Source organism: Thunnus maccoyii, chromosome 9 (assembly GCF_910596095.1).
Source record: "Thunnus maccoyii chromosome 9, fThuMac1.1, whole genome shotgun sequence".
Lineage (NCBI taxonomy): Eukaryota > Metazoa > Chordata > Actinopteri > Scombriformes > Scombridae > Thunnus > Thunnus maccoyii.
This window is the reverse complement of record NC_056541.1, coordinates 12,675,476-12,702,514: the sequence shown is the minus strand read 5'-3', so window position 1 is coordinate 12,702,514 and position 27,039 is coordinate 12,675,476. Positions and strand designations below refer to the sequence as shown.

The 27,039-nt window shown below is 40.0% G+C and overlaps 1 protein-coding gene across 18 annotated transcripts in view; it reads left to right on the top strand.

Annotated features, from left to right (window-relative positions):
* Positions 1 to 27,039, top strand: part of gpat2 (glycerol-3-phosphate acyltransferase 2, mitochondrial) — a 143,754-nt gene that overhangs the window by 40,579 nt on the left and 76,136 nt on the right. For 4 of the 18 annotated variants that reach the window (XM_042421106.1, XM_042421112.1, XM_042421102.1 and 1 more), the window contains exon 3: positions 19,277 to 19,396. The exons of 10 other annotated variants lie outside the window; for them this stretch is intronic. The gene's annotated coding sequence lies outside the window, so the exon portion shown is untranslated. Of the gene's footprint in view, positions 1 to 14,463; positions 14,615 to 19,276; positions 19,397 to 27,039 lie in introns of all 18 variants that reach the window. 4 more of the 18 variants (XM_042421108.1, XM_042421103.1, XM_042421109.1 and 1 more) reach the window with 2 other exon arrangements.

Here is a 27,039-nt window from a genome sequence, read left to right as displayed (position 1 = left end):
TCTGCCCGATTAATGTTGTTCCATCGGCTCTGTGTCCGCGTCATGGAAAACTCATCTGTCTTACCATTTTCTTACTTGAAATGAATTTATCTGTCCATTTATCAGGATCTGTCAATGTGGTTTGTGGCAGTATATTTACTCTGAGAACTTAGATCCTTACAAATCTGTCCTAAGCGCTGAAAATGTTGTCTGGATCTGCTATTTGTCCGATCTCTTTTCACCGCAGTGGTTATTGAAAGCAAAGGATCTTTCACTAGATATTTATATATTTGACGACCTCCGTGTACTAAAAGATGAGATGTTGTCACATTGATTGGATGATGATGTCTTAGATGTTTGGTGTAAAGCTTCATGGTCATATCTGTGTGTTTTTGTGAGTGCTCTTCAGAGTTTAAAGGCCTTGCTTGTGTAGACCAAAGACCTGGAGTGGTAGAAAGGACCCCCCCCCTCTTTTTTTAATCGACAGGAAACATTGCTGATCTGACTACCTGTCCTCTCTTCCCCCACTGGGTAGATGAAGACCTTCATCCCTCTATTCATCTCTCTGTGACTCAGCAGGAGTTTATATTTTCCCATTTTGCTCTCCACCCACTCTTTCTTTTTTTCTCTTGTTCTCTATTGCCTATATCCTGTCATGGTCGTTTATCCTGTACTCACTTTTTCCCCTGCAGAGAAAGACAATCTACATTGACATATCTTGAGCTTGCCCTCCCCCATAATGCTTACACTAGAACGCCCCGTTTTAAAAAACAACTAGGTTTGGATCATACTAAATGCTAAATGTTCAGATCCATACCCCCAAATGCCTTCTATGGGGAGATAAGCAATTTGTTGTTTGTTTTGCTACCTGTATCCCAATGAAAATGATGCTTCTTCAGATTACTCATTCAGAACCCAGTTAAAACAGAGACTGAGTTTTAATTTCCCCAGATCCTCCATCATTCAACTAGGGCTGGGCGATAAAAAGATAACAATAATTATCTCGATATAATTTTCCCTGATAGAAATATAACAAATGTTCTATAAATGTTTGATATAATTAAACAGAGAGGCTGGGTTGACTTGCACTGGCTACTGGGGGCTGGCTAACTGCTGCAGACCTACACTTCCAATTTACTGAGCCTTGCCTCTGTCACAACAAATAAACTACATTTATTACATGCACAGTTATCACTAAATGAGGTAGAGGAATAGCTAATAATAGGTCACACTGAGCAAGAGAGAGCAGGAGAGTGAGAGGGAGAGAGAGAAGTCATCGCTAGCTGCTAGGCTGAAGTAGCCAGCAGATCTGAATAGCATGTAAACAACTGTGAGATTAGCAAGAAAGTCGCTAAAAGAAGGAGAGTGCTAAGAGTTCTTCAGCAGAACTAGTGTATGTTTAAATGTATAGCAGGTAATTAGCTACAGTAATGAAGAGTATAGCTGATTAACTGGGTTGAGAGCAGCAAAAACACAACAATAACGCAGAAACGCTGGCAACGGGAAATGAGACAATATGCTTACCGCAGCACATCAGGTCACAACTTCATCTGTGACCTGATAAGGTAATTTCTGTAGGCTATGTATTGTGGTTGTTTTCATTTGTGTATTTTCAGTTGGAATGCATATGGTGGGTTACTGGACATATAACTAACTTTGCGGTCTGAGCCATCTTACATGTGTGCTGTATCACACTGTAGCACTTAATTTTTCTATTAAGATATTTATTTTGTTGAGGAAAAAGGACTGAAAAAGGATTTAACTTAATTTTACTCATGCATATTTTGATGTTGAAAAAAGATTTTATCATTATAATTGTTTTGAATGTTCTACCTCAGATTTGTGAAATGTTTTGCTGTTTGGCAAGTGTTTGTTATGTTCTGACCATAAAGAATAGTTTAAAACCACCATTAACTGTCGGGTTTGTTCAAGTGACATTTATCATGATAATCATCGGTATAGACTGATGTAAAAATTTTAATGTGATAACATTTTTGGCCATATCGCCCAGCCCTACATTCATTATCTTCTCAGCAGAGTTGACAGGGAATGTAAAAACAGCAGAGTCTCTCTCTAGTTTTAATATTGAGATGCACTTCAAACTGATACAACGATTCACAATTCTTGCATCATTATAATAAATCAGAAGAATATATCGACACCATCATGACAACTCTTGCAGCTTGTCTACAAAGAAAGTGTTTTAGTTGTGTTTTGTGTTCTGTCTCCCGCACGTCTGATGGAACAGATATGCTTCAATACATCAATCTTTATTCAATACAGCTGTATTGGATTGCGGTTTGCGTTGGCAAAATGCAGGTGACCTACACTCAGTACTGTGCTTGAATGCATCTTGTGTAGGCACTGACAGAGGACTGAAGCTGCTGCTGCTGCTGCTCTGCGAATGTGCTGCTTTCATTACACCCTCTGTGTTACATGTACAGAATATTAGCTCTGCATCTGCTTAACCAGGGCAACGGACTTCTGGAGAGGACTGTCTAAAGGAGAGGGAGCAAGATTGATTCAGAGGGAGACAAGTCCTAATTAGGGTTAATAGTCAGGGGTCAGGGCTAGTTTGATAGAAAAGAGATCAGGCTGTTGGTGTTCTGATCCACTCTTTCTCCTTCACCTCCTTTCCCATTATTGCATTACTCCAAAATGCTTTGCCCTGGACTATTTGCCCTGACTCACCAAATACATTTTTGCTCCTCTATCTCTCCTTTTCCTTCCTTCCTGTCCCTCACTGTTTTTTTTATTTTTTTTTATTTTTTAAATGCTGCTTTGTCACACATCAGCTTAAATCCCTCTTTGTTATAACTTTTTGGCACTTTGCAGTGGCATTGGGAGGAGTGTCATCACCAAGATGAGCAGAGGGAGGGGGGTTGGCACATTTACTATGGTTTTCATCAGACACATTTGCGTATTAAAGGAAGAGAAAGTGAATCAGGGTGAAAGAAGCATGTGGGGTGGGGTGCAGTATGGTGTGGAAGAGATGAGGTCATTCTTTATTCATTTTCTTTTGAAAAATATTTTATCTGTCTTTATTTTGCACCATTTGTGGCTTTTTGTTGTGATCTCCATTTGTCCTTGCTCCTCTCATTTAAAACCTAAAGGCACTACTGTTAACCTGTGCTCTCATAACAATTAAACAACTCCCCAATCTCAGAATTCATAATTAAGCAAATTACTTGTCTGAGTGAGTAATTAGAATGGGCTGCGTCGTTCCTATTCCCAGAAGAGTCCAAAAGCTGCGTGACTTAGTGCGGGCCTCTTTAATAAAAAAAAAAAAAAAAATCACTGTATCAGACTGTATATAACCAAGTAAATTTCTGAGCATGCAATACAGTGTAATATGTAACAAGTGTTTTTGTTATGGTGAACAAAAAAACAAAAACAAACACGTGCGTTTTTTCACATAGAGCTAATGTTGGCGATCCTCAGAAAGGGCATATACAATAATATTAAAACGAAACACAAATAAAGACAAGTGCAAAATAACACCATACTATTATATTTTAGTGATATATCATTTTATATTGTGTAAACTATTACAGTATTAGGCAATATTGTGCAACACCACTATGAATACTTCTTCTTCTTTTGGCTGCTGCTGTTAGGGGTCGCCACAGTGGATCATCTGTTTCCATCTCTTCCTGTCCTCTGCATCTGTGTCTGTCGTGCCAACCATCTGCATGTCTTCCCTCACTCTATCCATAAACCTCCTCTTTGGCCTTCATCTTTTCCATTTGCCTGGCAGCTCCATCTTCCAGCATCCTTCTCCCAGTATAACCAACATCTCTCCTCTGTGCATGTCCAAACCATCTCAATCTCGCCTCTCTTGCTTTGTCTACCCGTCCGACCTGGGCTGTCCCTCCTGTCCATCCTTGTCACTCCCAACGAAAATCTTAGCATCTTCAACTCTGCCACTTCCAGCTCTGCCTCCTGTCTTTTTGTCAATGCCACCGCCTCCAAACCATACAACATAGCTGGTCTCACTACCCTCTCCACTCACTCCACCCTGCCTGCACTCTCTTCTTCACCTCTCTTCCGCACTTCCCATTAATTTGAACAATTGACCCCAAGTCACCTCTTTTCCTTGCATCCTCACTATTCCGCTGTCCTCCCTCCCATTCATGCACATGTATTCCGTCTCGCTCCTACTGACCTTCCTCTCCTCTGCAGTGCATACCTCCACCTCTCCAGGCTCCTCTCAACCTGCTCCTTACTCTCACTACAGATAACAGTGTCATCCGCAAACATCATAGTCCACAGAGATTCCCGCCTGATCCTGTCTGTCAACCTGTCCATCATCATTGCAAACAAGAAAGGGCTCAGAGCTGATCCTTTATATAATCCCACTTCCACCTTGAACCCATCTGTCACTCCAACTGCACACCTTACCACAGTCACGCTGCCCTCATACATATCCTGAACCACTTTTACATACAGTACTTCTCTGCCACTCTCGACTTCCTCATTCAATACCACACCTCCTCTCTCGGCACCCCATATGTTTTCTTTACATCCACAAAGACACAATGCAAATCATTCTGACCTTCTCTATACTTCTTCATCAACATTCTCAAAGTAAACATCGCATCTGTAGTGCTCTTTCCTGGCATGAAACCATACTGCTGCTCACTAATCATCACCTCTCCTCTCAACCTATCTTCCACTACGCTTTACCATAACTTCATACTGTGGCTGATCAACTTTATACCTCTGTAGTTTCTACAGCTCAGCACATCACCCTCATTCTTGAAAATCAGTACCAGTACACTCTCTTCTCCACTCCTCAGGCATCTCTCACCCCTCTTCATTCCTCCACTCTTCATCCTCTTACCCGTTCCACTCTTCATCCTCTCCATAGCTGCCCTCACTTCCTCCTTGCTAATCCATCACACTTCCTGATTCACTATCCCCACATCATCCAACCCTCTCTCTCTCTCTCTCTCTCTCTCTCTCTCTCTCTCTCTCTCATTTTCCTCATTCATTAGTCCCTCAAAGTACTCTTTCCTCCTTCTCAACACACACACCTCACTAGTCAGCATGTTTCCATCTCTATCCTTCATCACTCTAACCTGCTGCACATCCTTCCCAGCTCGGTCCCTCTGTCTAGCCAATCGGTAGTCCTTTTCTCCTTCTTAATTGTCCAACCTCTCATACAACTCACCATACACCTTTTTCTTAGCGTTTGCCATCTCTTTCTTTCTCCTTGTACTCCTGTCTACTTTTTTCATCTCTCTTGCTATCACTTCTTCTTCTCCAGCCTCTTCCTCCATATACTTTCCTGTACTTCCTCATTCCACCACCAAGTCTCCTTATCTTCCTTCCTCTGTCCAGATGACACACCAACTACCTTCCTAGCTGTCTCCCTCACCACTTCTGCAGTAGTTACCATCTGGCAACTCTTCACCACCCAGAGCCCGTCTTAAGTCCTCCCTGAACTCCACACAACAGGCTTCCCTCTTCGACCTCCACCATTTGATCCTTGGCTCTGCCTTCACTCTCTTCCTCTTCTTGGTCTCCAAGGTCATCCTACAGACCACTATCTGATGCTGCCTAGCTACGTTCTCCTCTGCCACCACCTTGCAGTCTCCAATCTCTTTTAGATTGCACCTCCTGCATAAGACATAGTCCACCTGTGTGCACCTTCCTCCACTCTTATATGTCACCCTGTGCTCCTCCCTCCTCTTGAAATACGTATGCGTCACAGCCATTTCCATCCTTTTTCGCAAAATCCACGCACCTCCTCATCACTTCTGTTCCCTTCACCAACATGCCCACTGAGGTCTGCTCCAATCACTCCTCTCTCCTCCTCTCCACTGCTTCATCCAACTCACTCCAGAATTCATCTTTCTCTTGTATCTCACAGCCAACTTGCGGGGCATATGCGCTGACAACATTCATCATCACACCTTCAGTTTCCAGCTTCATACTCATCACTCTGTCCGACACTCGCTTCACCTCCAACACACTCTTGACCTACTCTTCAGCATTGCCCCTACCCCATTTCTCCTCCCATCCACACCATGGTAGAACAGTTTGAACCCACCTCCGATGCTCCTGGCCTTACTCCCTTTCCACGTGGTCTCTTGCACACACAGTATACATCTACCTACTTCACTTCATCATATCAGCCAGCTCTCTTCCTTTACCAGTCATAGTGCTGACATTTAGAGTTCAAACTCTCACCTCCAAACTCTTGCCCTTCCTCCTCTCTTGCTGCCTCCTGACATGCCTTCCCCCTCTCCTTCGCCCAACAGTAGCATTGTTTCCACCGGCACCCTGCTGGTCAGTAGTACTGGTGGCGACCGATTCAGTATGGAAATCTGATTTATGATCTTCATATTTGATTTTGCACAGGTTTTACGCTTGATGACCCTGCTGACGCAACCCTCCCCGTTTATCCAGGCTTGATGCCAGCACTAAGAATTCACTGGCTTGTACATCCTCATTGGCTGGGTCAACACCGCCAAGAAAAAATACCATAGGGTTGAATCAGCACCTCTCTTACACAGTGTTGGCAAAATGTAAATATTTTAAGCCTCACAAAGGTGGAAGAGCTGCAACAATTAGTTGACTAATCGATTGACAGAAAATTAATCAGCAAAAATATAATCGACTAATTGCTTTGAGTAATTTTTTTAAATTAAGGAAATGATAAAATCCTCTGGCTAAAGCATCTTAAATGTGAATATTTTCTGGTTTCTTTAGTCATCTATGATGGTAAACTGAATATCTTTGGTTTGTGGACGGTTGGTCGGGGCAAAGCGAGACATTTTAGGTTGCATCTTAACCTTTGTGAAATGGTGATCAACATTTCACCATTTTCTGCCATTTTATAGACCAAGCAACTAATTGATTAATCAAGAAAATAATTGACAGATTAATTGATGATAAAAATAATGATTAGTTTCAGCCGTAAAAGGTAGTATTTATTGCAGGGCTGTGATTGGATGACATTATAATTTACAGTTATTTGTGTTATTTTATCCACTCCCTAAATGTACAAATACAGCAAATTTGTTTTGATAATATCAAATTAGTTATTATTTTGTACAGTGTAGCAAGTGATGGGCCATCCCACTACACTTAAGTGCAGAGATGTGTAAAAGCACATTTTGTACAAGCATACATAAATTAACACAAGCATCCAACTCAAAACAACAGAACCTGATGGGTTTAAATGGACGCGTTGACACCAGGCTATTACCATTTCCCTCCTGTCCTAATTAATTGCATGGTGAAATGCTCCCCTCTGACTCATGTCTAAAGCTTGACAGTTTGTTTGATGTGTGTGACTTTCCCTTGTTCTCTGTTGGATCCCGTCCGTTGCTGTGCTCTGTGACTCCTGGGCAGGGTGGCAGTGCTACACACAAACACAGACATACACACACATACACACGCATGCACAAAAAGAAAGAGCTTCTGTTTAAGCTGGGAACTCGTGCCTGGCCTCCGCTCTGCTGCTAATTGCCTTGTTTCCCATCTGGACTATCTGGCACTTGTAGCGCTCTTTCTTTTCTTTACCCTTCTTCCCCATTTTCTCCTCTCTTCTCCGTTAGCCATGTGCTTGTTCATCCTACATAAAAACTTTCCTTTAGAATATCAGAGATGTCACTTGAATTGCCAAACTCTCCACAACTCTTCATTTCACTGTTCCAACAGTACGACATTGGACACTGGCATAGAGACATTGTCACTTATAATAAATTAAAATCCAGCCCTACAACATAACTTTTTACATAGTATTTCTGTTTTGAGTGGCGAAGCCAGTTCATTTTCATCTAATTTATCATCGCTTTAACATAGTCAAGTCGAGTTTTATATGTATAGCCCAGTATCACATATCACATATTTGCCTCAAGGGCCTTTACTGTAAAACATACGACACCCTTTATCTTTAGACCCTCAATTCAGATAAGGAGAACTCTCTCTACCAAAAATCCCCTTTTTTAATGGGGATTTTGCAATAGAAAATTACAAATTAGCTTCAGGTTAAATGGTTTTGGGCAATAATTTGTAAAGGTCAGCATACATTCACTCTGTAACCAGTTTGTGAAGAAGTTTTGTTTCATTCTAGCGTACAGTGACATGGTCATGTGGTACAGCTATGTTATTCTCCTCCAAAAAATGTCATTACTGACAAGGATTCTGTGTAAGGATTCCCCATGTCTGACTTGCCCAATGGAGAGGATCAACTAGTAATTTTGAAGTTTTATACATACAATATACTTTTTAAGGTTTATGGTTGGTTAGTTGGTTGTTATAAATATGAAAGATGTGAAGAATTTCAATTCTTTATTTACGATTTTGTTTCATTCAGTTGTGGTCTCAGAGTTATGGAGCCACATACTGGCTTAACGTGGAACGATAATAGCTAATAATTTTTAATATAATATAATTAAATATAATTCAGAGATCACTTGTCAATCATGGAGCTCTCTGATAGTATTAATAAGGTCTAGGCTGGTGCCAGTTGGCGATTGTATTGTATATCAATGATTGAAGGGATGATTAACGATTGTTTTTTCCTACACCGATATTAAGGAAATTTTAACTAACTTACAATCAGAACTAAAATGTTCTCACAATAATCTCTAGAATCTGCGCCCTACTGTGCATTTAGAAATGTTTCTGGTGGAGTGGCATGTCCGCCCACTGAGCCCTGTTAATCAGCACCAGCACGAGTCTGCCATATCGTTTCCGTGGATCTGATACCCCGCATCTCCATTCTCCATATGCCTGCTCACCAAAACTTTGCTCTGCACTCCATAAGAGTAGTCAATGTTATGAATATGATTTGGATTGTGATATTAAAGAAAATATAGTAATGTTAAACAGAACATGATGCTTTGATATTGTCACACCAAGCACAGACTCACGGACGTGTGCTGTGCTGTAACACCCCCCCACTGCCTCCTACTCTTGCTGCCCGTGGCGATCTGATCGCTGGCCAATCATGGAGAAACCATGTGAAAATAGAAACAATCGCCCAACTTGAAGGTCTGCTTTCCTTTTAGGTGTGCTATTGCCTTGCCTCTGGTGTTCATGCCGAGTCACTGGTGTGGCTCAACCCTGGCAGGCTAAATGGAAAAGAGTCATCATAAATGTTATTTTACACCTGTGATCTTCCTGCTGTGACAGTCTAAATGTCTGCTGTTAGAAAGCTTTATTAACATGGCCATTTTCTGTTGAAGTTTGATTCCCCCCCCCCGACCTATCTGTGATTGCTGATCGTATTAATTAGGCAACTTTTTTATCGCTGTTTGTTCACTGATACTGGTTCAATGTGCAGAAGGAGGAGTTATGTCAGAAAGACCTGCTTGCTGTAACAGAGGTTGTTAATGACGAGAAGTTTTAGTACACAGGGAAAAGGTCGGTTTGACATGCTACTGTGTTTCCATTAACCTGATTTTGTGCGCATTTTCGCTTGGGGTGGATTTTGGAAATGTCAAAGAGTTTATACGTAAAATGGGTAATGGAAATGCATTTGTCGAATAAATAACAATGTAGCGAATGTTTAACTTACATGACTGATCAGCTGTTTCCACTCTGGGCGTCTTATGACATTCTGAAATGTTGCAGTCAAAGGTTGGCTGTGAAATGTGTGTCCACTAGGGATGTGCAGAGGGCCCAGTATTTGTATTTGTATTTGTATCTATATTTGTTGAGTGTTTGTTTTTATTACACTTTTAATTTTAGAAAATTAAAGTGTTCCAATGTTTCCCCTAGGTTGACTGTGTTGGAGTGGCGGCGGTGGGGGGGCATATGAAAAACCCAAGACAGAGACTCATCGGCTAGACATTTCTCCGTTCTCTCTTAAACAGCGGCTGAGATTGACACTAAAATGAGAATTGCTGGTCCACCTTAAAAGTCAGTCCACCTTAAGTGAGCCTGGTCAAGTTAAGCTAACACGTAGTTGCTAACTCCGGGGCTAACCCCCTTCGTTAGGTGAGTGTTTTCTTTGTCTTGAGGAGCTACAGCATTCATTAACTGACAAACAGTCTGTACTGTACATTTACTGCCAGATTGACAACTTACCGCTAAACTTTTCCTCTGCTCCACTCACGTTCACGTCATGTTTCTGCCACTCGCCCTCTGCGCTCACGCAACTACACACGCACATTTACACACACATACCCACACACATAGGCACTGCCTTATTCCCTAACGGGGCTACGCTACTCTTGTACCTTTCACGTAGATGTCCTTTGAAGAATGAAGAGAGGGAGGATGACTAAAAAAAAATCCACAGTAGCGTAGGGTGTTATTGTGCTCGCACAGTGTGTGAGTGAAAATCATTAGTAGCACGTTTTATTAATGATTGTCTTGAAATTTTAGCAGCGGCGCTTGTAATTTAGCAGCGGCAGGGAAACACTGTGTTCATGCATAAACTATCTTACAAAGAAGGTCCCCGCACCAGGTCTTGAACTGAAGTCTCCCAGATCATAGATGACTGTGCTAACTACTGAGCTAAAACTTACCTCATCACCTCATTGCATACAGACCTCTACCTATTAAGACACCCATAACACAGAGACAGCACACCATGTGACGTGTAGGGAAGAACTTCAAAGGCGATTATTGCTTTGCACTTTTCATTTATTGCCTATTTTTTTACAACCTAACTTCATGGAAAGGAGAAGGGGAACAACAGGTTATGGAGAGTCCCTTGGGAGCACTTTGCATGTGTCAGTAGCTCAGCTTTATCTCTGGGGAACACCCCCAACTCCAAGAGTGATGTCCAAATTAGGAAATGTGCGTCACGTAGCAGGTGGATGTGACTCCCCTCGTTGAGACCTGCTGATAGACAAAACAGCGGGGTAGAGGAGAGAGACTGAGATAGCGATGAAACCGACCTGTGTGCTGGTATTTAACATGTTTTTTTTTTCTTAAAAACAAGTAATTTTTAAAATGTTTGTATGAAACAAATATTTGTAAAAAAAACCCCACTATTTGTGCTTTGCCGAATAACGTATTAGTATTCAGGGACACCCCTAGTGTCCACTATGACCTCCCAGAACTCGTGCATGCACTGTCTCACTCTTGCCGTGGTTGTTAGAATCATTACATTTCTTTGTCTTCATCTCCGGATAGCATGAAGCGTGGCCAAGACTTGCTGATGAAAGAACAATTACAACTTCCTTTCAAATTCCTGAAGACCTCTCTATTTTTGTCTCGTCAAGGCAATATAACTATTTGTTTTGTTTCTGGTTGGCAACCTCTACTTCTGTTTACTGGTGGATTATTTAAGCCTGTACCGCCATCTTCTGATGAAACTATGCATTGCGTAGCCTAGATTATTCGCTTCAAACCAGTTGATGGAAATGCACCTAATTCGCATTTTCCCTTTTGCGGCATTTCAAAAGTTTGCTTAAAATTCTGTTTCGAATCTAATGGAAACGCGGCTACTGTTGCACAATTGAGTAGCTCCACATAAAAATCTGATCCCAGCAGTCACTTCTTATAACAGAGGTTTTTGTCCACGTAGCCTGGTATTAGGCTTGGGCGGTATCTATTTTTTTCAAACCTTCATACCTTCCTGACATTTCGGATATTTCGGTATACGGTATATGACAGTATTTGTTTTTGTTTTCTTTAAATCAAACAAAGAAAAAACAAAAACAAAAGCTGAGCTGCTGGTGATAGAAGTCACTGTAGCATGCATGACATTGTCTAGCCTACAATACTGTGTCTAATATGCAATTAGCCTACATAGACGAGTCTTGCTTTGGTTAATTACTTATGGTCCATAGAATAATGAATAGATAGGAAATAATTGCCCTTCCTCCATAGATTCTTGCTGGAGGACCTGATGTCACTTGTTGCAGTAGCAGATACCAACACATCAGCGGGCTGAACGGAGATGATGTGCGGGTGGTGGTGGCAGACTTGCAGTTGAGTAAAATCTTGTGGCTAATAAACTGCTATTGTAGTTGGAAGAAGTCATCTCAAGATAAAGTTATTTGTGGCATTTGGGGCTAAACCCAAAATACTCCCAAACAGCGGCAGAGGCATTTTTCTTTTTAACCAGTCCTATAACGTTATCCCCACCATTTGCAGTCGTCATCTTTCTCAGCTCAGCTGCCTGTTGCGCCAGTAGAGACTGTCCTCTGGTGTCGCGTGCTGTGCACTACAATACATCACCTCAATACAGCATCTCCGTATCAGTTTAATAGAAAGAGGAGCGTCTGTATTTTTGACGGTACTGAAAATCATATCTTTGGGATTTCTAAATACCCTGGTGTACTGTAATACCTTGATACCGCCCAAGCTTACCTGGTATATCATTATGTTACCTGCTAATTATCACTGAGCCATCCCTATTGAGATTACAAGGTGTCAGAACAGTTTCTCAGTGTCTGATTTTGGAGGCGTGTCAGCCCTCGCTCGAAGGCAGGCCTACTAAAAATGAGAAATTTCAGCCTGTAGTTATAACCAGACCTGTGTCATCCAGATGAAACATTTTATACATTTAACATCTTGCTGGGTTTTTATGTGTTCTTGTCCTTGACAGATGTGCCAAGAAGGTAATATTGTCTGGTCTGCTGATTTCAGCATCCGGATTTTGACAGATTTATCTGCCTTGTAGGTGTTGATTGTAGTTAGGGATTCTTTCACATGAAGTAGCCCTCCAATTTTAGCAGTTACCAGGTCACTGAGAGTTCAGTAGAAGTTTTTACACAGCAGTCATCTTAATCTGAGCTTTCATTACTCAGCATACGATGATGTGTTAGAGGCAGAAAATGAGATTATTGAAACGTACGAGTACTACCGTCCCACTTTAATCTGGTATTGACATCTTATTTCCGTAAAACTTTTATGGATTCTCATTAGGTCCCAAATATCTGCTCCAGTTTTTCAAGATTGCATTTATCAAATGAAACATTCCAGCAGACATAGATTGAAGTCATGAAGTCTTCAATCTTTTCATCAGGAAGAGCATATCAGACAGAATGTGATGGAATAATAAGAGTCTTCTTCCCTGCTCAGCTTTTGATTAGGCCATCGGACGTCAGGGAGGGAGAGACATGTGTGAGATGTGGCAGCCAAAAGAGACAAGTTAATTTAAGTTATTTAAATAAGTTTTGTTTATTTTTTCAATGGTGTGTGTGATAAGAAGAGTTTTGATTGATTTTGTTTTTTTCCTCAGGCTTAAATGTAACAGGCTGTCTTACCACAGACAAACTGTTTAAAAGTAAACAAATTAAAAAAATTAATAACTCTATAAATAAATATTAGTTTTGGTTTATACTGCATTTTGGTAGATATTCAAAAAGAATTTGCAGTACATACTTAAATTGTTGTACAGACTGCTGTTGTTTTTTCTTGATTCAGGTTTAATAAATGTAGTTTTAGTGTTCATGTAAAGTTTATTTGTATTAAAATGCAAAATGCAATCAAACACTGCACTCAAGGCAAAAAAGGTATGTGAAGCAACAAAGCAGTAGTAAAGTTCAACAATAAAGGCTTTTGCACACTAAAGGATAAACCAGTTCTAAATACCTCTCCAGTTGTTTATTTTATGGCACATTTAAGTGATTATCAGCATGAAATTACACGATTCCCGATATAATCTATATACACCTTCAAAATAACAAAAATGAAGGTTTAAAAATCAGGTGTCCTGCTGTCACATATTTTGACCTTGTTTCTACACAGGTGTGTGTTACAGGTGTAACACAATGTGTTACGCCTATGTGCACTCTTTAATGCAATAAAACTAACATGAAGACAAGACCATAAGTAAAGAGGGAGAAGGGAAAAAACAGCCTCCCTGAATACCGATCCCCCTGCCTGGGTCTGAATCACTGCTACACCAGTAATAAGTTAAGTCTGATAGAGAACAAACAGAAGGACAGTGGGTAGATAAATGATTAAATATATTAAATAAATATCATATAACCACATACAACAACAACAATAAAAGGTCCTAACGGATGGTATTAATTCTATTATATAAAGTTTATTATGGGGATTATTTTGATGCAGATCTTGGTGTAGTGGTGCCCTGCATCAAACTACATAATCATCTCATCTGCTGTTGTAAACAGTCAGATGAAGTACTGAACTCAAGTGAATTTTCATTGACTTGGAGAAACAATAAACACTACAGCCAAACATTCTTGCTGAACTTGGAACATGTGTCTCTAAGCTGCAGAAAACAATTAACAGAAGCAGACTAAAACAAAAAATTTGTTTCACTAACAGGACTCAGTGACACAATCATCTTGTTAATTGAGGCAAGAGAAATGTACTCAAGCTTGAGTGACAAGGAGAAAGTAGCACAGGGTGTATATTCACACAGGTGAAAATCATGATTAGACATGGTAGTCACAAAATGTAACAAAAAGGAAGTCACTAAAAACAAAACAGGCACTCATGTGGTGCAGGGGTAAAGTTCCTGTCTACCATCCTCAAGATCTGGGTTCTGATTCGTGGTGGTGCTACTCAGCTTATACTGTTTGTGTTTTCCAGTTAAAGCAACTGGCATTCCAGGCACGGATCCTCTCATCCATGCATGGTTTCTCCCAGGAAATTGTTTTGGACTCGAAGACTCTATTGGGTTAAACTTGTGTCCAACTGGTGATTAACAAGCTAACTTCTGTCTGGTGTCTGAACTGCAGTGGTGAGTTTTTTTCCCTCACACATCAGTACCTGATTGTGACTGATTAGGCTGTTTGTCTCTACTTTTCCCAACTTGCAAAACCTCAGAAGAGTTTTTCTTTTTCCCCCCGACATGTTGATGTGCAGTTCTTATTAATTACTGCAAAGTGAACGTACATTGTGATTGATCAAACAATCACCTGCTGAGCTGAATCAGACCGACTCATCTTGTTATCAGTGTAGTTACTAGATGACGGTGTAAACAATTGCCTCGCTCATTAAATAAGTGGCCTTTGCTGTTTGATGTAACACCACTGCTCATTTTCCTTGATGTTTAGTAAGCCTAATGTTGTATTTAAGCGAGGTCCCCCCCTGCCATGGGAGGGGGGGACCTCCCACACCCTACACCCTCCTAGTGAAGCTCATCACAGGTAAAAAGAAGCATCATGTTTCTCAAAACAAACTTATCTTGAACATAAAATTACTTCTTTTTGTTGTGTAAAAAAACCATCTTTTCTTATTTGAATCAGAGAAAAAGTCTGTTCTCAAAATTCTGAATTCATACAAGGACAAGGAAAAGTGGTGAGTTACATTTTCATTAAAGGTTTTGTGTAATACAGCGCAACACCTGCCTCCAGCCTTGACGGCCGTACTCAAGTTGGGCTGTGAAAGGGAATGACATTGCTGCACATTAAAATTAAAACACCGATGTTGACAACTGTCAAAATGCTTAAGGCTACAGAGGCGCCCAGTCAATAAGATGCCAGTCTTACAACAGGAGGTCTTAAAATAGTTTATGCTCGGCTGAATTTACTCAGATGTTACAGCCAAACAACAAAACGACAGCTTAATAAAAGCCATAAGCCGACAAGGCTAAAACTGTTTTTGGCAGCTTCCGCTTAATAAACCGAATTACATGGCAAGTTTCACTTAGTAAACGACCAGAAGCATTCCTCACTTCTTTGACTTATTTATCATGTATTTTCAGCTGTTGAGGTGTATTGGGATGCCGTACTTAAATCACAGTTGTAAACAAGGCAAGTTCATGCATTATTCGATTTATTTAAATATCCAACTACTTCAAATTAGTCAGTGTGTCGCTGTATTAGCGTAAGTGACTTGGCTGGGTTCTTTGTCACACCTTTTGGGGAGATTAATGAATTAAAACATGATAAATGCTACAAAGCAAACAAATATACTAAATGTTAGCACTATTGAAACAGACAAAACACTGTTTGAAGCATTTAAAGCAGTCGACATAAAACAACATAAAGATAAACTTGTCATCCTAAATATCTGGGTGCCTTTGGAGTAAGTTTTTTTTTTTTAGAGGACTGCATTATTCTGCTCCCATCACTCACTAGAACAAGAACATGATGTTCAGAGTTTAAGAGAGCTTTTAACATAGTCAATCAAAACAAAATTCGTTATCAACCCGCAACCAGATACATTTCATTTTGCAGGGCAAAGCACTTCACAATGTACTATTGTGTAACAAAAATGCTTTGCGCACAGAAAAGATAAACAACAGTTTTTTAATTTGCTTTATTTATTTATTTTTTCTTTTTCATCAGAGTAGGGAAGGTCAGAGAGGGTCTCTGAACAAATGGATGGAAGTTCAGAGACACAGATGCTTGTTCAAAATGAGTTAAATGGGGCTGTATGTGTAAAATCCACTCTACCCCCATAGTCGTACTGGCTTCCACTGCTCTGACAGCTCATGTATTCTGTCAAGAATAGATTGTATGCATTTGCCCTTCAGTGCATTAAATGGACTAAGATAAAACAGTGAGCTGGGGTCAAGCGTTTGAGGGTACAAATGCATGGGAAATTCCATTTAGCAAAGAAAAAATGCAGTGAGGGATCTAACGGGAGAGTGGGGTGCACGGATGCCCACCATTTGGGTTAAGTGACAGAATCCACCCACTCTGTGTTTTAATTCTGTGACTAATAACATTTTGTGATTCGTGACTATTTGATAGAGTGTATTGAAACACTAAATTCCTGTCTATGGAATATAAAAGAAATCTCTAATCAGTGTTGCTGTAAAGACGATGTGTCCCCATGTGTGTAAAATAATCAGGTGGTGTCAAAACATGCATGTCTGTTTGAGTTAATCAGAGATCTACAGTATTCCTTGTCAGGACAGATTACTTCTTACATGACAATAAATCTGACATGATGAGTTGATTAATTGATCAACAGAGAATTGAGAACTATTTTGATAATTGATTATTACTTTAAATCATTTTTCGAGCAAAAATGAACATTTGATGGTTCCAGCCTCTCAAATGTAATAACTTTCCGCTTTTCGTCATCTATATTCTAGTAAACTGAATATTTTTGGGTTTTGGACTGTTGGTCAGACAAAACAAGGTATTTCATGATTTTACATAGTTTAAAGGGGACATATTATGCACATTTTCAGGTCTATATTTATATTCTGGGGCTCTACTGGAATATCTTTGCATGATTTTCAGTTAAAAAAAAAACTCCTTGTTTAACTCATACTGGCCCTTTATGCAGCCCTTCAGTTCAGCGTCTGTCTGAAACAGGCTGTTTTAGTTCCTGTCTCTCCCCCCTCTCGATGAGCTCACTCTGTTTTGGTTAGTTAGCTTCCGGAAGCTGCTCAGGATGCTACGTCAACAAACAAACTATAGCAGTAGGATTTCACTACTTTTTCGCGTTTCTTACTCGAAACGTCAACTTCTCAAATACATCTGTACATGTTCGAGCTGGAATCCGATCCAAAATATGAGTGGACAGTGCAAACCAAGACCATGGAATGGACTGCCGTTTATGGACATGCGCGACGAGCCATCTTCAGCTCGTTGGCAAGGTAGAAAAAAACATTGCAAATTAAAGCTGCAAGCAGCGTTGAACGGGCCTTCGCACCCTTGCGCAGGTCGGGGCGCGGTGCAGTCCAAGGGCTTCTGTCATGGGCATGTAGATGTCTCCAGACCTGGGCGGACAGGTCTGACTTTACAAACATGTGAAGTTTGGTGCAGACTGGAGCATGTAAAATAAAGTTATAGCAATTTCCTCTGTCATGGCGAAACATCAAATCTCAACAGTGTGAGGATGTCAAGTTTCTTCAGGGTGTGACATGTCTGTCTTGCTCACCCCTGTGTCATCAAAATTATGCAAGTTTTGGGCCCTTTCATTTTAATTTCAATTAATAATTTGAAAACTTTTGATGAGTTTGTGTGTAAAAGAAGTTCACTTCCTAATTTTCATCAAGTCTATTTTAGAAAAAGAAAGACTTTTAACCCATATGACCTGGTCAAAGTTTGATTGACATGTGCACTGTCAGGTGTGGGGAGACAATAAGTAACTGCAGCTGGACACAGAAAAATACTCATATATTTGAATGGAGAGTGTGAGCGAACCGACACCTTTTTGAACATTTACTGCTTCCACATAGTTTTAGATACAAACTTCATTTGAACTTTAAATGAGTCACAAGACTTTGACCTACAAATCTCGAATTTACATGTGTTTTCTATCCTTTACTGTTCGGGGTGTGGCATAGTCCAAGGGCTTCTGTCACAAGCATGTAGATGTTGTCAGACCTGGGCTGACAGTTCTTGGTGCAGATTGGAGCATGTACAATAAACTTATAGCAACTTCCTGTGTCATGGCAAGCATTCAGAGCAGGTTGAAGCCCTGGGCTTTTGACTCGCAGGGAGCATTTCTAGAAGTGTTAACCTTGTTAGTTTTGGAGGTTTTGGAGATTTTACCATGTTTAGCATAGATATCTGGCATCATAACAGTATATAATAACAGAAAATCACAAAAAGCATAATATTTCCCCTTTAAGAACTTATGTTAGGCATTTTTCACTTTTTTCACTGTTTTCTGATGTTTTATAGACCAAACAATCAATTAATCGAGAAAATCACAGGTAGATTGATCAATGATGAAAATAAATAAATAATAATTAGTTGCAGCCCTACGATTCTTTGAATTAAACCAGGTGTTCCTAATTCCTCCGAACAAATGATGACTTTATAACTGGGCACAGCCAGAGAGGTCAGAAACAAAAATCAAACATCTATGAGAGCTGGAGGAGTAACATGGTAGAAGAAAGAGCCTCAGAACTGGAACAAAATGATGAAATCAAGACACTCAACTAGTGATGGTAAAGAAAAAGAAATAATTGTATCCAACCATAGACCTTTTTTAAATTATTTTTTATGCCTCCATGCTGGCGACAACCATGGCCGGAGGCATTATGTTTTCAGGTTGTCCATCCGTCCATCCCATTCTCATGAACATACCTCAGGAACGCCTTGAGGGACTTTCTTCAATTTGACATGAACGTCTACTCGGACTCAAGGATGAACTGATTAGAATTTGGTGGCAGTTTCACACAAATGTCTAATAGGATAAAATGATGACATTTTATATCCAAAAGGTCAAAGGTCAACTTCACTGTAACAACATAATGTTCTGCAAAAACACTTTCTGGCCATTATTCAACGCCACAACTCAGGAACAGAAGGAGAGATTATGACCGTATTTCACATTTGGTCGGATACTGAATTGGTGACACTAATCTTGGGTACCCATCTTGAAACTGTGGTGACTGTATAGATCTTCTGTGCTGCCGGATTAAAGATGTGTGTGTGTGAAGCATCCACGTTTTAAAATTTATAGCTTCTTTGCATTTTTCTTTCCCAAGGTAATCGTATGAGTCCACTCACTTGACTTCCTCTCCCTGGATGACAACCAGGACAGGGGACCTCCCGTTTCTCTAGTAGTCCACCACAAGCTCATTGGTTTTGCTGATATTGAGATTCAGGTGATTATCTTTGCACCATGTGACAAAGCTCTCTATCAGTCCTCTGTACTTTTCTGTAAAAATAGTCTCTTAAGTGAAGACAGCATGTTTCTCACTGGGAATTATTCACTGGAACCATACATCAATACAGTGATAACTTCAATTCTATTACCTTTTATTAAATTCCTTTAAAGTCTTCACTACAGATATTATATAAGTCTGGACAGACATGGATGTACACTACAATTTGGTTGTCAGAGGCAAACAAAGCTACAGTGGTCCCTGGCGGGAACTGAAGCTGCGGTTTTGCAGTTACTCAGGTCACTGTACTACCAGGATGCTTTGTCCAGCTCTTGTTCTGACAAAAATCATTGTACCCATAAAACATTGTATTCTCTTGTGTAAAAGCAATATTTTGCCATGGTTTCAGCACCAAAAAAATGTCACCACAAATTCATAAAATCACCTGAACTGTCACTACAAAATACAAGATGATAAAAACTACTGGATGTTTTCTGCTTGACCACACAAACATCCATAGGAAGAGCCTCATACAGTGCACTATATCCGATAAGCTCTCATAGGCACAAGGAGATAACAGAGGCAATATTTTATTATTAAAAAATGGCTTCCCAAGGAATTGTGAGAGATCTTTGTAACGTCGGTTCTGACTGAGAAAGACATGATTCTCCTTATATCCAGAAATGTGCAACAGTAATTCTTAGAAATTGGTAAGGTGATAAAAGTGAGTGCTTGTGTATATAATATGTGGTGCATGAATAGTCTTGTTTGCTGTATGTATTTTGAAAGCTGGTATCTGTAATGTTTTTTTAATTCTAAATCATTTATTTATGTCCATTTGTGTGTTGAAGAACTGTAAAACATACACACCAGCCCATTTAATGTGTTTGGAGACATTCTCCAGAAGTGTGATTATCTGGCTTGTCAGGTCATACCTCATAGGTTAGGCAGTGAGTAAGACTGCTAAACATAGATCCAGCACATATGAAGTCAGTTTTATACTTCAAACTAAAGCAAAAGCTCTGTAGTAGTGCACTTTGCTATCTGTTGTAAAATTTTTCAAAATTTTGAATAGCTGATTCGAATAAAAGGCAGACTTCCACATAACTTTCCACAACAACTCTACAATGGGAGCTGTAGACGTCTTATCATGGCAACATGCAGAAAGTTACAATTTCAATTTCCATATTGGTGTATGGATCGATTTGCAAGCCATTGTGCGTTAATTGTTTCGATAGATTGGTTATTGGAACCGATTCCCTGCGAGTGTTCCTGGCTGATAAAGCCCTGAGGGCTGCTTATTGCCAGCAGCCAGAAAATAGTCCACGCATGCTAGAACCAGTTAGAGCCAAGTCTCCAGGCGCTGCCAGCTCTGCTGAGTGCCGGTTGCCTGCTGTCAGACAGTGCAGGGTAAGCATTAATATGCAGTATCCACCAATCAGGACTGTGCAGCTGTTATACAAATCAGCATTCCTGAGTGGGTGAGTGCACCACTGGCTATATTTGATAGTATTGGATTCTGTGATGCTTGTAACATCACTTGCTTTTCTTTCATGTTTCCCTGTAGTGAAAGCTTATTAGTGTTTTGCAACAGCATTCAAACCAGGCAAATATATTTATTTATTTATTTATTATAGGTATTTTTAATGTGACTTCAAATAGAACAAGATGACTCCTAAATTTCATGGTTGCGCCATAATTACACCATTTCTCCTACACACAGCATGTGTTGTTAAGGGCGTCACTTTGTGTGTGTGCCTCAGAGAGCCATGTATCTCAAAGAAAATGTTCTTCAGGATTTCTCATGCGTCATGACTCCTGGGTTAATTGTGCTTTGATGTTGTTCGGAGTGTTCAATGTAACTTGATACCAAAATCTGTGTTGGCTTCATACTTTTTTATGAGTTGCCAGCTTAAAAAACACTTCTCAAACTAGTCCCGGTGTCAAGCCTTTGTTAAAAGTGAGAGGCAGGTACGTTGGGCTATGGATTCATACAGAATTTATGATGCTTACTCTTTCAGTGTCTGTTCTCTTTGCCTTTGTAGTACAAGACGCAGGAATATGGAGCCTCTCTGTCATGGAGCCTCCGTCCAGGATAGGGCCAGGCCCTGTGTCTTGTAAATATTAATGGTGAGACATGAAATATTGACAGTCACAATAGCTGAAGATGAAATTTGAGGAAGAGGGCAGGATAAGAACCAGATATGGGCCCTTTGTTGGCTGGACTGGCCACAGACCAGCCCTGTAACCCCGAATGTCTGTCTGTCAATGACTGACTGACTGAGTGAGTGATGAAGTTGCACCATTGGTGCGGCCGGCCCAGTGTTGGAGTTTCCCCATTGGTTGTTGCTCTTTCAAAATGAATTGGCATGAGCAGTTTCTATTACGTCCTCAGGGGGAGTTTACCGCAGAGCCCCGAGTCCTGGAATAAGTTTTAAAAACACACATTTACACAGAGGCTCCAACACTGGAGCACCAACCCACGGATACATTTTACCAGCCTGCACGGCGGCTAGCAGATAGTTAGCATGGCTAGCATTGGTAGCATAGCCGTGCCGTGCTGTGGGTATCCCATAGACTGTATAAAAATAAAGTGTAGCCGTGGTGTTTCAGATATAATAGCACCTTGTTGGGCAGGTGACAGGTGTCAAAGATGACCATGAAAGATGTCATGGTGTGGATGTGAAGTCACACAACTGATGGATTGTTAACCTAGCATAAACACTACGTAAACATGTGAATGAGACCATATGTTTACAGACATCCGCAGATAGAAACAGATCAAAGAGCAGGGGGAGAACAGATAATTAGAATAGTTAAAATTATAATAAATCCCTTTCAAATCAAACATCCCAAGATATGAATGGAAAGTATTTATTATTTTAGTATTTATTCATAACCTTTTTTCTCCGAGTTTCTCCATGATTCCTAACACTAACACAAACAACTAGCTTTACAATATAATGTCAGAGCAGAGATGTGGCACTGCTATTACAACTTATAGTGCGTTGGAATCAGACAACACAGAGTCTGGAAGAGGAAGTGACCACGGCATCTAAGCTACCCAAAAACAGATAAACTTCAGCTGCTGACTTTCTCCTCAATTCACCAACGCTAACACAAACAACTAGCTTTACAACATGATGTTGGAGCAGAGATGTGGTGTTACTACTACAACTTATGAGGCCGAATATTGCGCTGTGACAAAACAGACAAAACAGAGTATCAAGGAGAACGCCATCACCGGAGCTATGGAACAGCCGCGGCCGAAATAGAGGCACTGCAGCCGGGGGAGCTTTCAAGCATCGACTGGTGCCTGCCTGGTGATGATTGTCAGAGAGATGATCACCATCGTGCTGCGCTGCAACAAACTTCATAGTGTTTTGATAAACCTGACTCTGTCTTCTGACAGAATATTATATTGTAACTTGCAGACGGCTGCATTCAGCTTTGACCACAATCCGGTCTGGCTCATCGTCGTCCAAAATAGGTAAAAGAAACAGTGTTTGCTTGCACACTGTTTTGATATATCCAGACTTGATGAGGAAAAATGTTTTATAAATGAAAATAAGCCTCAGTAAAGAGATATAATGCTGCACTAACTTTGTTTTTGGTGCTAATTTGGCTGGGAACACACCGTCGTTCTGGTTGCTTTAGGATTCTCCCTTAAGAGGGGTATGGAGAATCTATAGCCTTTTTCTCAGTTTTCTATAGTCATAGGACACAAATTTCCAAAATAGTTTCACATTTCTATTACATAGGTGACCTAGTTTTAAGATATATAATATATAATATTCACAGCGGTGAATTTTTCCTTTAATATCCGGGAATTCACATTATAGACACTACCACTGACTATCCTTGTAACCAACTAGCCACAATTTCTCACACTGACCATACACAGTCCAGCCATATACCAGGTTTTGACCTAGTCTTGTTGTTAGAGTGATTTTGAACAGGAGCGTGAATGTGTTCAGAGTATGTGAGTTGCTCTGAAGTGTACAGATTAAGGAGGGTTGAGTGCTGGCTTACGGCTGTTGTTGACCAGATAAATCACCCTTGTAATTGTTTTTTGCAAAATCCTGGATGGTAATGCCACTGCTTTTAGTGGTAGCAGCGGTCAAAGTGATACAAATCAATGAGGTTCACAAAAGCAAATGACTTTTGAAATGTTGACCACAAAGAGGCAATAAGCTGGTGGGGCCTACAAGTGTAAGGCCCTATGAAATCTATTTTAATCTTTTCCAGATTGCATTTTATTCTCTCCCAAATTGTGTGTTTTCCTTTTTAATTTTTCTGAATACTGTGTTTTACGATTTAAGCACACAAGCACAATTTTGTCATTAGAAAGAGTGTCTAATTGTGGTGGATGAATAAAATTTCAACAATTAAATAAAAAATTATTAAAAATATAATCATATATTGAATGACATGAATATATATCAATGAATTTGTAATGATGCAACATAACATTGCACGTTTTTTCCCCATTGGCCCACTTGGCCAATAGATCAGAGTTTCACTGGCTCCTTGTATATTTTCACTGTCCAGCAGCCAAAAAATGAAAATAACTCCTTTTTTCCATAATTATGGTAATTTATTCATTGTATACATAATACATACAGCAGTGAAGTTCCCTTTAGATTTGGTTGTTTTCCTTTAGTTATGGATATGTAATATTGATATATTACACAAATATGCAAAAATATAAAATTAGGCACATATTGGATCAGTAAATTAATGGTATATAAATGTAGGTTTCTCCATATTTTGTGTAAAGCCAGAGAGTATGGAATACGTAGGGAGAAGAGAATTTATGACAACATTTCAGCAAGTATGGATGACCTTGATAATAAACTCAATAACAATAAACTGGTTAACAGCTCTATGGCATCATTCATCCTCTCCTCTGTCCTCCCTCTGCTGCTGCTGGTTAGAGACTCACTGCTGCAGGTACTGCTGGTAGAGAGGAGAGGCAGGCTGGTGTCAGCCTTAAAGGGAAACTGCGGTATTTTTCAACCTGGACATACCTGGAGTATTGAGCGAGAGCGCTGCAGCTGACAGCCATGTAACGGGCTGTGATGTAATCTGACGGGGAAATAGCACTCCGTCAATGTACGTCCACTAAAAGTGCTTGATTTTGCCACAGCTCAGATTGTTATTATAAGTGTCTGACAACATAATGGAAAAGACCATACAGAAAAATTAAACTTTTTTTCTTTATCTTTCGCTTGATCTGGTCTGTCTGTTATTGCGTCTAACCAAGTCTCACTCTAGGAGAGGTCTGAAATCTTGCGAGAGTAGAGTTGTTGTCGAGATCAGCTAAATATTCATATTGTGTGTAAAGAAAGAAAAAAAATGTCTTGAAGAGTATGTATACAAGTAGCGCAAACAAAATCTGAGAATTTCCCCAGTGTATTATGAGACCCAATTTAAATGTGGGAAAATTTTGTTATCTCAGCCTAGCCAAAGACAGTCTTCCCAAAAGGTGTTGATGAACAAGATGAACTATCAAAGAGGCAAGATTGCAATACAACACATTTTAAACGGTGTTGCTGATAACTGCACTATTACTATTCACCACCAAGTTTCCTGATGATTAGTCATGTAACTGTGTTATCTCCTCTCTATATTGCTGATTATATTTATGTAGCTTTATAGAGTGGAATTGAAATGAATGGAATAGAATAGAAAAAACCTACAACCCAGCACACTATAGACCAATACAGGGCTCCAGGCTAACTTTTTTCACCACTGTCCTGGAAAAAAAAATTGATCATCCTGAAGTCAAAGCAAACTGTCCCAAAATCAAAATGTTGTTTCTTTACTTTGTGAAGTAAGACAGAGTTTGCCTGAGGCCCCCAAACACTAAATCCATCCCTGTTGATGTATGAGTGTTTAATGATTTGCTTTAAAGATTAGAGATGCTGCTTTCAGTAATTGTAAACGTTTCCATGGTGAACTGTGCCTTTGCAATACAGTTCCATATTTATGTAGCCTACCATGTATGCTGCCTGCTGCTGTCCCGTTTCTGCTCCTGATAACCCATGTGGTCTGGAAAGATTGTAACATCTCGCTTGTATAATTGTAGAAATAATTGTAATTATTGCGCTTATATTTTTTAGTATTCCCCGTTGTTAGTTTGCTTAGTTGTGAGTCAGTAATTCGTGCCTGATGAAAAATGAAGCTGTCTGCTGCGGAGCAGCAGCGGACCACAGCTCTGCAGCTCTGCTCTGCTCTCTGCTGTGTTCACATTTTAGAGAATGTAATTAATGTTTTCCTCATTAATGATGTATTGTTTCACCACCCGTGACCCATCTGCTATGAATCACAACTAGTGCAGTGCCTGTTCAAAACATGCCTGTTTGGAACGGGCAGATTGCTTATTATTTCTTCATATAAATATATATATATATATATATATATATATATAGATATAGATAAATTAAATCAACTGACAAACGCACCAATTAGGATTTAATAGATTAAATGGTTTTAATCCGGACAGAAACTTCACCAGTGACACTAAACTGAGGTTGAACCGTAGAAGCAGTTTATGACCTTCCAGTGCTTGATTCTGCTGCCAGTCAAATGTGTCTGCATTCCTATTGGCTAGTTTTACTGCCTGCACCTCTGTTTATTTCTCCTGTGTATGTTTGTTCTTCTCTCTCGGGCAGTTAAATTGAGTGGGGTGCGTGCCTTTATTCCACTCAACAAGTCAGAGCCCAGAAACCCCGCCCCGCTGTCATGTAATGGTGTTTATATCAAACAGCCCTTGCTGCACTCAGACACGGACCTGAGCAGCTTGTTGTTTGCTTGTTTATTCAAAGTTTATTAAGCATGCCCTCTCTTTCTCTTATCTTTTTAAAAATGAATTGGGAAACCCACAACAAAGCCTAACTTTTAGTGATAGTAACATTCAGTTCAGTTTGTCATTTGCTAAGCAATAGTTTAAAATAAATTTTAAAAAATAAAATAAAATCCCTTTTGTCTCGGAAGCGATGACGGGACACAGTTAGTCTCAAGCCCAGCCAATATACTTAATGATTTATTGTGCTTGAACTGTTGGGTTGCCAAAGTTGATGCCCATATCCATGCATACATAAGCAGTCTCATTGTTGTTCAGCAAGACGCAGCAAAATGTCACTTAAATTGAATGTTATGAACAATAACTGCCTGAAAATTTAACTTGTAGCCTTGTTTAACACCTTACTCCTGTCATCAGCCAGCAGATTGATTATGTTAACTAAACAGCTAACAGATATTTATTCTCAAACGAGTCACAGCCCTACAATTAAAACAACTTCCACAGTCTATCAAAGATAGCACAGAGCAAGGCTGGAACCCTGTCAGTACTAGTCAGCAGATGTCCAGAGAGTGAAACACTGCTATTATCACTGCTTCCTTGCCTGAGAAAGCCTTAGAGAGAGAGAGAGCTAGAGTGAGACCTTCAGACTTTGTGCATGATCTATAAAAAATGAGTCAATATTGCCTGGGGGGGCCATACTATCTTGGTTCCCTGTGGTATCTGTATATGACACCATTTTATATAAACTGCACACCCAGTCAATCTCTGTCAGAGCACAGAAAAAATTAAATAAATGTAAATTACCACCAGCATCTACTCCTCTGGTCATCTATAG